At 43.1% G+C, this 16,578-nt stretch overlaps 1 long non-coding RNA gene across 1 annotated transcript in view; it reads left to right on the plus strand.

Annotated features, from left to right (window-relative positions):
- Window positions 1-16,578, plus strand: part of LOC138365760 (uncharacterized) — a 148,974-nt gene that overhangs the window by 36,727 nt on the left and 95,669 nt on the right. The gene's annotated exons all lie outside the window — the stretch shown is intronic.

Raw genomic sequence — 16,578 nt, forward strand, 5'->3', positions numbered from 1 at the left:
AATGTTATATATCTATAAGGGAGAATATCTTTGTCTAAAGTAGAAAGCCAGACGCTTGGGGCTAGACTCCCTCAGCTTTCCTGGGGGAAGGGTCTGGGATACTCGGCGAACATAGGCTTGTCGGGATATGCCTAAGTTAAATGCTTTAAGAAATATCAGCATTTATTGACCCCCCCCCAATGCTATTTTTATGGCATCAAGTGTGAAAAAATATTTTGTCTTTCCCCCTAAAGTTTTTAGTTATAATATATTTTCTAAGATACCAATAGAGTTGTTTCAGTTCTTCTTAATGATTAATTTTCTGAGAGAAGATGAGGAGAGAGAGAAAAAGGGAGACGAGGGAAAGGAAGAGAGGGGGAAGACGAGGGGAAGGAGTACGAAGGAGCAAAGGGGGAGATAGATAGATCTAGCTTTTTGTCCCCCCCCCCTCTCTAACCATCTGTCTATGCATTCATCCATCTATCCATTCATCTGTCCATCTTTCTATCCACCTGTTCACCCATCCATATCTCTATGCATCCATGAATATTATTAATAAACATTGAAACAACTGTATGGGTGTAAGAAGTGTTATAATTTTGATATTACAAAGGCTGCATTAGTCACACGCCATATTTTACACTTGATTCCCACACTTGACTCCCTGAAAAGGGCTGAGGTTGGTTATGATTGCTAATAGCATTTAACTTAGGCCTACCCCCGACCAGTCTATGCCGTCCCGTACCCCAGTCCATTCTCCCGACACATTTGAGACCAGTCTGAATCGTCTGGTCTCCACCTTCGGACAGACAAACAGATAAACATTGTTTAAGTATACTAGAAGGGGTACCCGGCGGTGCCCGGGTGCCTTCCCCTCGGCCTTTCCTCGTCCTCCACCCTTCCCCTTCTCTCGTCCTCCCCCTCCTCATTGACCCCCCCCCACTTAGCCCCTCATTTCATAAAATATAAGATTAGGGGGTACTTGGCGATGCCCGGGACATTCTGTTTCGTCTCACTCTTCTCCCATCTCCCCCTTGACCCCTCTCGTCCCCATCGCCATCGTTCTCCCACTCATCTTCGCCTCGTTCCCCCCTTCCTTCGCCTATCCCTACGCTTTCCCCACTCCCCCACTTCCTTCGTCCTCCCCCCTCGCCTTCACATCCCCTCTCCCTCCTTCCCCTTTCCACTCCCCGGTTCTCTTATCTCTATCCTACAATACTACTAATAGCGTAATAAGATCAGAGCGAGGAAGGGAAGGCAGAACACAGTGGTATAGTGTTGGAAACAGGTTTGGGATGAAAGGAACTGCGTTTAGCTTGTGAATAGGCACAGATAATAAAATGTAAAGGGTATTGAAGGGGAGAAAAAGATTTGTAAATTTTAGAAATTTCATAATCTAGAAACTGAGGCCGTTCCTTCATATCAGAACTCAAAGTGAACACTAATACCCTTCGTCCTCTTGATATAAAGCTCGCCTTTCAACAAACTAACACTCTTCATAGTAATCTGGTTCACACTGCTCCTCCTGCTTCCTGTGCTGGTGGTGTCTAGTCTATTTCCTGTTCGTCTTGTCCTTTTCCAATACTTTAGTGAAACTGATCGTACACTAAACGACAGCCTTGAGGAACACAAAGTAAGTGTTAAGACTGCAGACACAAACAATGCTTTCTTCGGTCATGTTCGGGACTTTAATCGTCCTTTAGATTGGTTTTTCTTCCAAGATAATTTTTCCTGCCTCTGCTCTTCACAGACGCCGTCTTGTTGACTCTGCTCTGATGCGCAACATGAACCTTAGTCCTGGCTTTGTTGTTGTTGACTCTTCCCTTTCACACAACATACTTAAATACTCTAACCTTAACAAATGTGACCTGACTTAAGCTTTACCCCTGTTTCTTATTCCTACCCAGTTTTTATTCTTACCTTTCTCTTTTCTTACATTCATCATATTCTTACCTTAATCTTACATTCATCCTATTCTTACCTAGTCTCCACCTCTCATCTTGCTCTTACATGATGTATTTGCCTGTACCTTCCTCTCTGTTGTTACACGACTTGATAATGATCCAGGACGGGCCGAAACATCGTCGTTTCTTCACTTTAAGATGTGTGGTCTGGTCATCACAGGATAATGTGTTACGCGCTTACATACGGAGGTGGATGATAGGGCAGGATAATGCTCATGTATGTACTCAAATATATGTGTTACCAGGGAATAAACTCCCGCTCTGGGCACTGTCGCTTTCCAATAATCAACTGGTGTGATGCATCGTTGCCTCCAAAGGATCATATAAACTATTGTTGAATCCGCGGTATGTGTTTTCTCTGGTTCATTTGGTAACGTTTCTTCAAAGGGGTATGATCCCATAGGTAAACCATCGGTAATGATTGTTTGATGATGCTTATGGCTAATGGTGATTATTGATAATGGTTGGTGATGATGATGATTAATGATGATTGTTAATAATGAAGGTTGATAATGGTGATTGATGATTAGAAAATAATGGTTGTTGAAGATGGTGATTGATAATGATGCGGGTGATGGTTATTGGTGATGATAGTTGATCATTATGATGATAATGATGATGAGGATGATGGTTGATAAGGATGATGGTTGATAATGATGATGGTTAATAATGTTGATAGTTGATCAGTATGCTGGTTGATGATGACTAATAGATGCTGGTATAACTAACATATCAGCAGTTTGCGGACAGGTTCACTCCGGAACCGACAATCAATTGGCTCGTCAGGGTGAAAAAAAAATTCCAGCTAATTTTTTTGTTATATTTTTTCCTAGAATTTTTGATCATTACAATTACTTTATTTTTGTCAATCATGAACTTCCTGGGAAATCAAAGTCGCCGAACTATTGTGTCACAGAGAATTTTAAATATTTCCAATCATGGGAAACTGATATGTCGAATAATGGGAGAAACTGGTATAACCAGTCATGGGAGACGTTGGTATGTCTAAAAATGCGATAAATGTTTATGTTTTTGGTTATATCAATCGTTGGTATATTCAACGAAAATATCCTTGTACAAAGACTAGAAAAGTACATTGGCAATAATTAGTAACGAGCAATTTGGCGTTAGAGACAAAAGCACATCAGATCTGCTACAAAAGTGGACCTGAAAATAGAACAAGAACAAATGGAAAATGGAAGCATGGAGAAGATACATACGTTATAGTCCTGGATATGGAGCATGTTATAGGATCTGGTCCAGAGGTCTGGAGTCGTAGTTACGAGACTGTGGCTTGATGGGAATCTTCTGCACCTCATTGAAAATTACTTAAGCAACCGAAGCTTACAGGTCTTCGTCAACAGTCCGTCCGTCCTGTGAGCATACCATATAAGTGAACATACCTCTGGGTAGTGTGATTGGACCACACCTGTGGACATACCATAGAGGTGAGCATACCCTAGGGTAGTGTGACAGGGCTACCCTTGTAGACATGCCAAAGAGGCGAGCGTTAGTGAGAGCGCATCACTCCTTTGGAACATTTATTTCGATGCTATACAATCCAGCAATAGAAGCACTGCTATACAATCCAGCAATAGAAGCACTGCTATACAATCCAGCAATAGAAGCACTGCTATACAATCCAGCAATCATTATAATAGGAATGGAAATTAACGAAACTGTCCTTAAGACGCGTGTTAAATGTTGCATGCAAATGCACTATGAAACTAGCATATCTAAAGCGGCTCGCGCACATTCGTATTCGATATCCCGTGCGATGCGTACACCTAAATTTATATATTGCCGTCACTCTTAATAGCGTCATGGCGCCCTCGATAGCTGTAATGTTGGCTTAGTTTGAAGCTCCACTGAAGCTATTGTCACTAGCACTCTCTCAAGAAGCTGGATATCACTCATAACTCAGTTTAGGGCAAATTGTATAATAATCTTTCTAATGGAAATGTATTAAAAAATAGCAGATCATTTGTTTACTATTTCACTGTAGCTGATTTTTGAGAAATATTCCTTTCAAACAGCAGCTCAAACCGCTCATGATCGTAGGTTATAGCAATAATTTTACTATTTTTTACTATTATTATTGTTATTATTACTTTTATTATTATTATTAATCTTATTATTGAAGGTGAAGAAAAGACCCAATAATTGTGTAAATATATTAAACCGAATCAAGGGATGAACCTACATCCATTATCAAGGTGCTGAAAACAATGTATTGAATAAAGATTGATGAAGATTGATACCCCAAGAGGTGGCACGGGCATGAGTAGCCCGTCGAACAAAGATTTTGTTGTTGTTGTTTTGTATTTAGCTACTCAGAACGAAATGTCCATGTAGCACGGGCTATGGTGAGCCCGTAAAAAGATTCTAAGTGCTTGTGTTTATATATTTGGCAGAGCGCCTCAAATGGCGTCCATCATTACACGTTACGGATTATACTCACCAGGGACTCTAATCAGGCATAATTAGTCGTTTTATTATAAGTAATCTATTCTTGTATATACAAGTTACAAATGTGTATGTCACGATGGTTTATGAAGAGAGGAATGTATATGACTGTAGTGTATATCTTTGTGTATGATCGGAAATGTGACCCTGTTTAGTAGTTCCCAGAACAGAAAATTCGCAGATCAGCTCACCCCCAGGACCCAGTTAACCTGACACTAGTTATGCCCATAATAATACAAATTTACGCTCAGATATATTTATCGCCCAGATAAGATAAACTTTTAAACCAATTACCGGTAACTCTTAGACCAGTTAGCGTCTTGTTCAGTAACCACCCAAGGCAGTCGCCGCTCAAACCAGTTAACCCGAAGACCTTTCAACTCTGAAAGCAGCAATTCTTTATCGAATCAATTTTCGGTGCTTCCTCGCTTCTTACAGGTCAGCGTTTGACCCCTGATAGGTAAAGTGGTTTTGCACCTTCGTCCTCCTGCCTCTGCTCCCGTTCTATCCTCTTAGTCCTTCCAAGTGCTTGTCATGCTGGCTTAACATTTTTCATTATAATTTTCTTAACATATTTTAAGATTTGATTATCGGTTGATCGCTGCTAATGCAAATTACTGTAATATTAGCTAGTCTGCACTAAACTCTAATAAACGTTCCACTAATTATAGCTGATCTCGGTTAAGTCGCCATTGAAGTCAATTAAACTTTCCCCGATATTCTAACTTAAGTCAGGCAGGTCCCCTATTGAGCTTGGATGCAGCTACCAATTCCCAGCAAAACCTGCAAATGCACTTTCTTCCCAAACTAAATTTAGCAAAGCTCCGCTAGCCCTAGTAGAAGTCAGCAACGCGTCTCTTATAACACAGCCGAATTTACTAAGATCCAGCTGAAGTTATTAAATACCCCTCTTGCCCAGTTAACCAACAAGTTACGCAAAGATCGTCGCTAACCCCAGCTAAGCTACCCCCATTCTCCCAGCCCCCATCCCCCAACCTGGCGACTACACCAGCTAAGGCGGACGACGAGCGGGCCTCCATACCTGGGTAGCGGCGTGGGAGAGGAAGTAATTGATTAACACGTGAATGGAGAGAATCAACACGGGGCTGGGCGGTGTTTACTCTGTCTCTCCCTCGCCGAAGGGTTAGCCGCCCGCTGGGGGGAAAAATGTAAATAATTCCCCGCTTTTTGTTCATTCGGGGAATTTCGGTTCATTCTCGACTACAGGGGTTTTGTTTTGCCGTTACCGAGCGCTTTCTGCTCCATATATATACTTCGAATGTAGGTTAGTGTTATTTTCTTCGTGTCCCTTTTTCACGAGTCTTAAGGTTTTTTAGCATTTTTGTAACGTTTCAAAGCATGTAGAGCAGCGAGAAATTAAAATTGGGTTTTGTTCCGCGGTGATTTTGGGATCGTTTAAACGCTTGACAGAATTCCATTGTGTTTTTTTGCGATAGTGTGTTGATTCTGGGGCCGGCGTCGAAGCCTCACTCATCCGGAACGCCCAAGAAAACACAACATGTCGGATTTCTGGAAACGGGGGAATATTTATTCGAAAATTTAACGCTACTGACATTATTTATTCACAGTGACTGATTGTCCTTTGTCCATTGGTCCGTCAATCTGTCTGTCTGTAACGTCCATCGCTTTGGCAGTTTGCTCGTCCGTCTGCCTGTCTGCATGGCGAGGCCGTTTGCCTGTCTGCGTGGCGAGGCCGTCTGCTTGGCAAGATCGTCTGCTCGTCAGCGTGGCGAGGCCGACTGCCTGTTTGCGTGGCCCAGTCCGTCTGCCCGTCTCTTAGGCCAATCCGTTTGCTTGTCTGCGTGGCTAGGCCGTCTACCTGTTTTCGTGGCGAGGCTGCCTGTCTACATAGCAGGCAGAAGTCTGCTACGTCTACGTCTGCGACTCCGCGTGGCTGAGTCGTCTGCCTGTTTGCGTGGCCAGACCGTCAATCTTCCTACGGGGCGAGGCCGTCTGCCTGTTTGCGTGACAAGGCTGACTGCTTGTCTGCGTGGAGAAGTCGTCTGCCAGTGGCCATCTGCTTATATGCGTGGAGAGGCCAACTGCCTGTATGTGTCTGCATGGAAAGACTGCCGTCTCCCGGAATGTTTATTACGGGTTTTACCTCGTCTGCCTAACCTAAATGGAGAGCTTTTGTAATAACTCACGTCGTGTTGTGGTCGTCCCCGCCATCATTTTAGTCTACAATGGTGCAATTGTAGGGACCCACAGCCTCAAAGAAGCGAACACAGAGCATTCAGAGAAAAACTTGCCATTTAACTCTGAATACGTATGAGTGTTCACTTCTCCTACCACCCCCTTTTCATGTTGTACGCTTTATTATACAAGGTTATACAGTTACATATATGATTGTTTACAAAAAATGAACATTAAGAGGACGTAAGGGGAAGTTTGTTTCCTAGAGGATGTAGATTTCTTCGAACTCCTCCGACGCCGGGCAGGAATATATATATATATATATATATATATAACTGAAAACTCACACCCCAGAAGTGACTCGAACCCATACTCCCAGAAGCAACGCATCTGGTATGTACAAGACGCCTTAATCCACTTGACCATCACGACCGGACAAAATGAGGTGATAGCCGAGGCTATTTGAACCACCCCACCGCCGGCACTCGGATAGTTATCTTGGGCATAGCATTTTACCAAATCACCTCATTCTTTGGGGCAACACGTGAGGAACACAAATGCGAACAAGCCTGAATGGTCCCCAGGACATATGCAACTGAAAACTCACACCCCAGAAGTGACTCGAACCCATACTCCCAGAAGCAACGCATCTGGTATGTACAAGACGCCTTAATCCACTTGACCATCACGACCGGACAAAATGAGGTGATAGCCGAGGCTATTTGAACCACCCCACCGCCGGCACTCGGATAGTTATCTTGGGCATAGCATTTTACCAAATCACCTCATTCTTTGGGGCAACACGTGAGGAACACAAATGCGAACAAGCCTGAATGGTCCCCAGGACATATGCAACTGAAAACTCACACCCCAGAAGTGACTCGAACCCATACTCCCAGAAGCAACGCATCTGGTATGTACAAGACGCCTTAATCCACTTGACCATCACGACCGGACAAAATGAGGTGATAGCCGAGGCTATTTGAACCACCCCACCGCCGGCACTCGGATAGTTATCTTGGGCATAGCATTTTACCAAATCACCTCATTCTTTGGGGCAACACGTGAGGAACACAAATGCGAACAAGCCTGAATGGTCCCCAGGACATATGCAACTGAAAACTCACACCCCAGAAGTGACTCGAACCCATACTCCCAGAAGCAACGCATCTGGTATGTACAAGACGCCTTAATCCACTTGACCATCACGACCGGACAAAATGAGGTGATAGCCGAGGCTATTTGAACCACCCCACCGCCGGCTGATTTGGTAAAATGCTATGCCCAAGATAACTATCCGAGTGCCGGCGGTGGGGTGGTTCAAATAGCCTCGGCTATCACCTCATTTTGTCCGGTCGTGATGGTCAAGTGGATTAAGGCGTCTTGTACATACCAGATGCGTTGCTTCTGGGAGTATGGGTTCGAGTCACTTCTGGGGTGTGAGTTTTCAGTTGCATATGTCCTGGGGACCATTCAGGCTTGTTCGCATTTGTGTTCCTCACGTGTTGCCCCAAAGAATGAGGTGATTTGGTAAAATGTTATGCCCAAGATAACTATCCGAGTGCCGGCGGTGGGGTGGTTCAAATAGCCTCGGCTATCACCTCATTTTGTCCGGTCGTGATGGTCAAGTGGATTAAGGCGTCTTGTACATACCAGATGCGTTGCTTCTGGGAGTATGGGTTCGAGTCACTTCTGGGGTGTGAGTTTTCAGTTGCATATGTCCTGGGGACCATTCAGGCTTGTTCGCATTTGTGTTCCTCACGTGTTGCCCCAAAGAATGAGGTGATTTGGTAAAATGCTATGCCCAAGATAACTATCCGAGTGCCGGCGGTGGGGTGGTTCAAATAGCCTCGGCTATCACCTCATTTTGTCCGGTCGTGATGGTCAAGTGGATTAAGGCGTCTTGTACATACCAGATGCGTTGCTTCTGGGAGTATGGGTTCGAGTCACTTCTGGGGTGTGAGTTTTCAGTTGCATATGTCCTGGGGACCATTCAGGCTTGTTCGCATATATATATATATATATATATATATATATATATATATATATATATATATATATATATATATATATATATATATATATATATATATTTATATATATATATATATATAATATGTGTGTGTGTGTAATATTAAAACTGGTTGGATTTTTTAATTTGGGCAGTAGTTGGTGAAAATGGTTACAAGGATGAAAGGAAAGTGAAGAGTAGGGAAGTAGGTAAAAGGTAGGGAAGTTAGTGAATGACAGTGAAGGCTATATGGTAGGAAAGGCGGTGAATGGCTTTATCACGACACTATCTTTTGTGAGATGAACATTTAATAATTACTTGCAAGTCAAGTATAACATGATTTATAACATCGTCCATCCACCCAGCGCTTGTGTGAGGCCCAAAATAACCTATACTTCATCGTGACCTTCCGGAACTTGCCAGTGATGAATGTCCTGATTTGAGAGAAACGTTTGTCATGAATATGAAGTCGACGCTGGCTGGAGACGTGGGCCAAAAAACTGATTAATGGCTCAGGATTAAGTCCTCATCCGATTAGTGCAGGATCGCTTTACAGCTGGCCAGGTCCCTCCACTCTGGTCTTTATGGCTGCCAAACCTACTCCCGGGTTTCTGTGGGTGATGGTGTAATGCAACGGTGTGTACCAGGGTGTGTACCAGGGTGTGTACCAGGGTGTGTACTTGGATGTTGTGGGGTGTGTCTGTATACTGGGATGTTGTGGGGTGTGTGTACTGGGATGTGGCGTGTGTGTGTGTGTGTACTCACCTAATTGTGCTTGCGGGGGTTGAGCTCTGGCTCTTTGGTCCCGCCTCACCGTGTGAGTGTGTGTGAGTGCGTGTGTGTGTGTGTGTGTGTGTGTGTGTGTGTGTGTGTGTGTGAGTGTGTGAGTGTGAGTGTGTGAGTGTGAGTGTGAGTGAGTGTGAGTGTGAGTGTGAGTGTGTGTGTGTGTGTGTGTGTGTGTGTGTGTGTGTGTGTGTGTGTGTGTGTGTGCGCGCGCTTCGATGTTGTGTGTGTGTGTATTAGTGCTGTGGTGTGTATTCACCTAGTTGTGCTTGGGGGGGTTGAGCTCTGCTCTTTCGGCCCGCCTCTCAACTGTCAATCAACTGTTACTAACTACTAATTTCCCTCCCCCCCCACACACACCGTCCCAGGAAGCAGCCCGCAATAGCTGTCTAACTCCCAGGTACCTATTTACTGCTAGGTAACAGGAGCATCAGGGTGAAAGAAACTGCCCATCTGTTTCCGGCGGTGGCCGGGATAGAACCTGGACCCTGGAATTACGATTCCCAAGCGCTGTCCATTCAGCCACGACCCCCGCGTGTGTGTGTGTGTACTGGGGTACTGTGTGTTTACTGGACTATTGTAGTGTAGTTTGTGTACTGGGTGCAGTAGACTGTATACCGGGGTGCTGGGATTGTTTCTTATCTCATTAATTACATCTTAGTAAAGAAAATACCAAGTTACCATATGTGTGTAACCGTGTATATATGTTATAGAATAATTATTTTTAACCAGTAACCATACATCAGTACCGTAAACAACTAAACCGTAAAACTTTGTTATGTGATTACACACACACATATATATATATATATATATATATATATATATATATATATATATATATATATATATAATCATTTAACATATAATAAAACAGATTATAGTAATAATGATCGTGATGATTATGATGATTGTCATGACGATTATGATCATGAAGAGTATTGTGATGGTGAAGATTGTGATGCTACAATGTTAAACATGTGGCAGTAATGATAAAGATTGAAAGTTTTGCGACCCGACCAATCCTGGAGTATGCAGCGCCAGCCTGGAGTTCATACCTAGTTAAACACAAGACAAAGAAGATTCAGAAGTAAGCCACCAGACTAGTCCCAGAGGTGAGAGGTATGAGCTACGAGGACAGGCCACGTGAGCTAAACCTCACGTCCCTGGAAGACAGAAGAGTAAGGGGAGACATGATAACCACCTACAAAATTCTCACGGGAATTGACAGGGTGGAAAAAGACAAACTATTTAGCATGGGTGGGACACGAACAAGGGGACAGGTGGAAACTTAATACCCAGATGAGCCACAGAGACATTTAGAGGAAATTTTTTTCAGTGTTAGAGTAGTTAATAAATGGAATGCATTAGGCAGTAATGTGGTGGAGGCAGATTCCATACACAGTTTCAAATATAGATTTAAAAGAGCCTAGTAGGCTCCAGAATCTGTACACCTGTTGATTGACAGTCGAGAGGCGGGACCAAAGAGCCAAAGCTCAACCCCCGTAAATACAACTAGATGAGTACACACACACACACACACACACACAGAGCCTGGCCAGACGGGGACGTCGTCACAGCTGTCCCACTTCCTACACAAAACATTGAAATAAAAAATCGCTGCTGTTTAGGTCCCCCGCAACCTCAAGATGGAAGTCGTTATGAGCGAATTTTCTTTCCAGAAGTTCTTAACAATACACAGTACAAATTGAACAAAAAATTACGGAATCCAAATGTCATCGTCTGTATTGGTCACATATAATGGGGTTGGCAGATCAGCGCACGCACAGATGCCCCCTTATTTCCTCGTGTTTTCGGACGTTTTCGTAAATTGAATGGTGTTATCTACATCGAGAAACCGAACATTATTGCAGAGACGTGTAAAAAAGACATCCGAATCGTTTTTGTAATCATATACATCTATAACTTGAATATAATCATAGGTAAGGTTTATTGGTAATTTATAGTGTGTGTGTGCGTGTGTGTGTGTGAGGGAGGAAAGGTGACTGGGAGGTAGTGAACGGTGGAGCCCCAGGCCTCTAGTAGGCACGTTCAGCGTCGCCCGACAGAGGATCACTTCTACACACAGAATTGAAATCCCTGCCACCCTTGAAAATTGCTGGGTCACGCCGCCACGGCTTAACGCGGCTGCTGACCGGGAACACGAACATCGTATTTTGTAATAGAATGCTTTAAGGATTAAGGTGATGTATATGTATTCATCGTAGAACTAATGATAACGTTATAGTTTGGTAGTGAACACAACGCAGAGCGAGTCGCCATGAAAACTTGCTTAAAAATAATACTTTATGAGTAAGCGTCGGCAGCCAACCCTTTGACAAGTATTGACACTCTTTGTCGTCAAGGCTTTGAAAAATGGTGGTCACATCCTCCTCTTCCCACAGTCCTCCTTCCTGCGTGCCTCACTTGACTCCTATAATCGTAACTTGTAAGTTTCAATTTGTAATTTTAAATACCCTCAAATAAATGCCAGACATCATGTACTAATTTCTATATAGAATATATGTTCCAGGACACTGTGAACGAAATGTATAGACACTGCGAACGGACCAACTGAGAAAGAGACAGACAGACACAATCTCTCAAAGAGAAGAATACGCTCGTGAAGTTGGAATAAACTTTTCAATCGTGTTTGTGTTTACTGAATGACATATCACGATTGCTCGCTGAAAAGAAAGGCCGATAAAAAAGGCACTCAGAATCGCAACTAAGACGAAGCATGTTTCCCTACGGACGCTTCCACCCTTCACAAGAGACGAGCACGTGATTGGAAGGAGAATAAAGACGATGGTAAACAGAGGAAGGGTGCAATAATTCAGTCACGTGATTGGGAAATTGTGGTGTGTATTATAGGAAATATATATGTACCTGTCCTCTCTCTCTCTCTCTCTCTCTCTCTCTCTCTCTCTCTCTCTCTCTCTCTCTCTCTCTCTCTCTCTCTCTCTCTCTCTCTCTCTCTCTCTCGTGCTTATCGTTGAACCATTAATACAAATATATAAGTAGCATTAATATTTCCAACAGTGTTAGAATTACTTCGCCATACTACCATTAACAAGTATTATTTATAATAAATTACTAATACCTTAAAGCTAATAATACAGTCCTTAGAGTATCAATATTCTTATCTCAGCAGTGAAGTAGATAACAGTTTGTTGTGATCCTTGGCGTTGTAGGGGCAGGTGCGGTGACTGGTGTGTGTGTGTGTTTGTGCGTGCGTGCGTGTGTGCGTGCGTGTGTGTGATACAGATTCCTTAACGACCCTGCCTTGTAGGCGGAGTAAACGATGTGGGACCCCCATTACAGACGATGACCACAGCGCTAAGTTAAATGGTACTCGCTCGGGCATCCATGTAGGGCAAAGGAGTAAAAGGCTTTCCTTTTGTTGTAATACAAATAATGCGTATACGGAGTAGCTTTTTGACGTTATTAGTATATCCGCCGAACCATGACATACAAACAATTACATAAATTATAAATGTGACGAGAGTTTTAACTGCTCTAGCTTCTAAGCTCACTCTGAGCTTAGCCCTAAGCTAAGCCCTAATAAGATATTATGTAACCCCTCAACTTCAAGGAGCTCTGGGGCGGCTGCTAATAAATTTAACGTAATCAAAAATTTATTGAAGTTTTAAGTTTTTGAGCTTAGTTTTTGAGTTAGTGAAAATACGAACGCTGATCATACATTGTTGATACTTTGTGTATGAGTGAACGCGCTGCAAGGTACAACAATCCTTGCAAGGTAAGGTAAGGTAAGGTTCTCCTCCAATGACAAACAATTCGAGAGTGTCGGAACGTTCATGTGTTGGTAAACCCGCGAGATGTGTTGGTGGACGCTCTCAGACATATCTATGATTACCTTCTCTTACAACTCTTCCCCCTTCCCAACTCACATCCCTATAGCGGTGCGCCTTGACTGAGGGCCCAACCAATACATCATTCATTCCTATTATTCCGTTTCCCATTCTCATGTGGTAGGGAGGCATCATCCCTTTAAAAAAAGTGGGGGAATAATATAGTGAAAGATGGTTACACATATTAAACAATAAAGCAGGGTTAACTTTTGCAATTAGGGAGTAGAAAGTTGGGAAAATGGATCTCCCAGTGTTCTATAGAGCAAGACACGCGGAGCTGAGTGTGGGCAGGGGATATATACACACACACACCCAAGGTGTACCCCGCTTCTTACATGTACTTTGACAATTGACAGGGTGGACAAATACAAACTCTTCAGCACGGGAGGGACGCGAACAAGGGGACACAGGTGGAAACTTAGTACCCAGATGAGCCACAGAGATGTTAGAAATAATTTTTTCAGTGTCAGAGTAGTTAATAAATTGAATGCACTAGGAAGTGATGTGGTGGAGGCTGACTCCATACACAGTTTCAAATGTAGATATGATAGAGCCCAGTAGGCTCAGGATTCTGTACACCAGTTGATTGACAGTTGAGAGGCCGGCCTAAAGAGCCAGAGCTCAACCCACGCAAACACAACTAGGTGAGTACACACACACACACACACACACACACACACACACACACACACACACACACACACACACACACACACACACACACACACACATTAAACCACTGATGACCGTAAGGCTTTGCTTAAGTGCGACCGTTGGACCTATAGGTGGGCACATCAAGGTTAGTACTGCACATTTCACACAAACCTCCTTTACTTATCTGTCAATTTATGATGCGGTTCTTGGCCACAACTTCTTACCAACAGAGTGATAACACCACCTTGCCAGTGATCACTGTATGTTTAATTTTGAGGGAACCCCTAGACTGAATGTTAATGTAGCGATGTGATCCTAGAGAAGCAGAGGCGTGTAATTAGATATTCTTTCCACGCTACTCTGACAGAGGAGTTACGGCACATGGACATCTCGACGGACGAGCCAAGCACTCACTAATCTCATTAATTAGATTCTAACTCAGGAACACACTGCTGATGATGTTGATAATGGCTCCCATCGTAAGGATTGTGGGAGGTGGCTGTGGGCGGAGCCGACGGAAGCCTCGGAGCCTGGTACTCACCTAGTTATATTCACCTAGTTGTGCTTGCGGGGGTTGAGCTTTGGCTCTTTGGTCCCGCCTCTCAACCGTCACTCAACTGGTAAACCAACCATCAGGTCCTTGGTGTCTGGTGGGAAGGTGCACAGACTCCGAGGACCTCACAAATCGATGATTGCCGAGTCGTTGACCTTAAATTAAGGGCGTCGGGGTATTCCTCTCGTCACGTATCGAAGCGGACTTATTCTGTTTCGTCGAGATCTCCATCCCAAGTCGAGAGACCCCTAACACGAGAGCCAAGTGTGGAGACCATATACAAATAGAAATAGAAGTAATATGATGCTGGAAGAGAGGAGAAAACACGAACTGTGTCTGTAATGGAAACCAGCGAAAACCTGCGTTTGTAAATGTAAAATTAATTGAAAAAGAATGAGGAGACGCGAAAGGAATTAAAATTAGAGATCAGAATTGTAGAGCTTAAAAACAAATAGTTATTTGGCTTGTTTACCGTCACCAGTGATCAGCTATCCCATACATCATGTTGATAAGCCACTCTTTAGTACATCAATAATCAGATTTGTCACAAGTTACGAGCGACGCTTTCTTGCCGAGGCGACAAGAGGCAGACGTATTGGAGCAGAGTAATCATGGCAGTATCGATATTTGTGTATGACATGAGCACCATTTGGAGGCCGCATTTGATAAGGTAATATTTTTTACGTTGGCGTCTTAAAGACAGTGAATGTACCAAATGTTGAAAACTATTTTTTATATTACACACATTGAAGTGAGAAGCTTCGACAAGGGGAGTGTATATTATGCAATATTACAAAAAGAAAAAAATTCAACGTCATGAGTACTGATAATTATTTTTACATATATTACATTACCGTATTAATTATTATATTAATGTGAAGTCGTTATAAATAGTTTTAAATTCATCTGCATTGTGAATCACAAGAATATGATCAGATTTGTTTTGCAGTATGAACGAGGTGAGGTGTTATCTATCCTGTACATAAATATAGCGCAACAGTTACCTCTCAGAAGCCTCGTTATAAGATCAGGAAATGATAGTGACAAGTATAAACGATTGGGAGAGCGAGGTACGAACCCTGCCTCTGGAAAGTGAACGTCGAGAGGTGACCCTTTGCAACGATGTATATGGTCTCTAAACGATGAATGCAGCGCTAACAATATTCATCATTAAGAACTAATATTTCTTCATTGGCCTTAATAAATTTGAGGTTCGTTAAGAGGTTCCTGTTTTATATGACTTTGCCTAATGAACAATGGTGAAAAAAAAAGATGGCAATGCCAAATCATAAATGCCTGAAACCAGTCCAGTCATGGTAGGTAATTGTGATTCCATGAGGATCCAAACCTATTGAAAGGGTATTAAAATCTCTATCAAAACACCTTTGTGATGTGTAATATTTCATACTTAGCCGCTACATTGAATGTATTGAGGCTGAAAGGAACCAAACGTGCCCCAGAAGCGTGTACAAATGAAGGCCATTATTCATGTTTCACACAGGGAGCGCTGGGACCCCAGTGGCAAGAAACTTGTTTACAAAAGAGACCTTTTTGTCCAGCAAGCCTCCAGTCTTGTAAACATCACTCTTTATCTCTCACAGTAGCCGTAACTTGAAATAATTGTATCAATTATCCCACGAAAATCCTACAACCTGCAAAAGCCTTATCGGAAGGCTATTAACCCAAATATTTATGTTTTCGAAGGTGCCACTCCTTCACTTGTGTCGGCTTCTGGATCCCGAGACTTGCTGGATGAGGCCACCTGAGTCCGTACATCACCCATGACAATAGGTGCTAATTAAAGGGAACTAATGCTCACCTAGATAGACAGGTGAATGGGGGCAGCTAGTGACCATTTAGGGACCTTGATGTTGAGCTGTAACGCTACCTGGATACATATGCAATGTTCTTACACGTTTCGTGTCAAAAATAACACAACATGTGTATGGCTCAAATGTGACACAAATTATGTAGGGTCTGGGTTTCATTAAAATGACCACTGAACTAGTGATACCGTTGTGTATGGGGAGACCCCTGGCGGCCTAGGTTCGAATCCTGTGAAGGGTTGAAGAGTTACAATGATATGCTGACATGTTGACAAAACCACACACTAGACAGTGAAGGGACGACGAAGTTTCG

This window comes from Procambarus clarkii, chromosome 17 (assembly GCF_040958095.1).
Source record: "Procambarus clarkii isolate CNS0578487 chromosome 17, FALCON_Pclarkii_2.0, whole genome shotgun sequence".
Taxonomy (NCBI): Eukaryota; Metazoa; Arthropoda; class Malacostraca; order Decapoda; family Cambaridae; genus Procambarus; species Procambarus clarkii.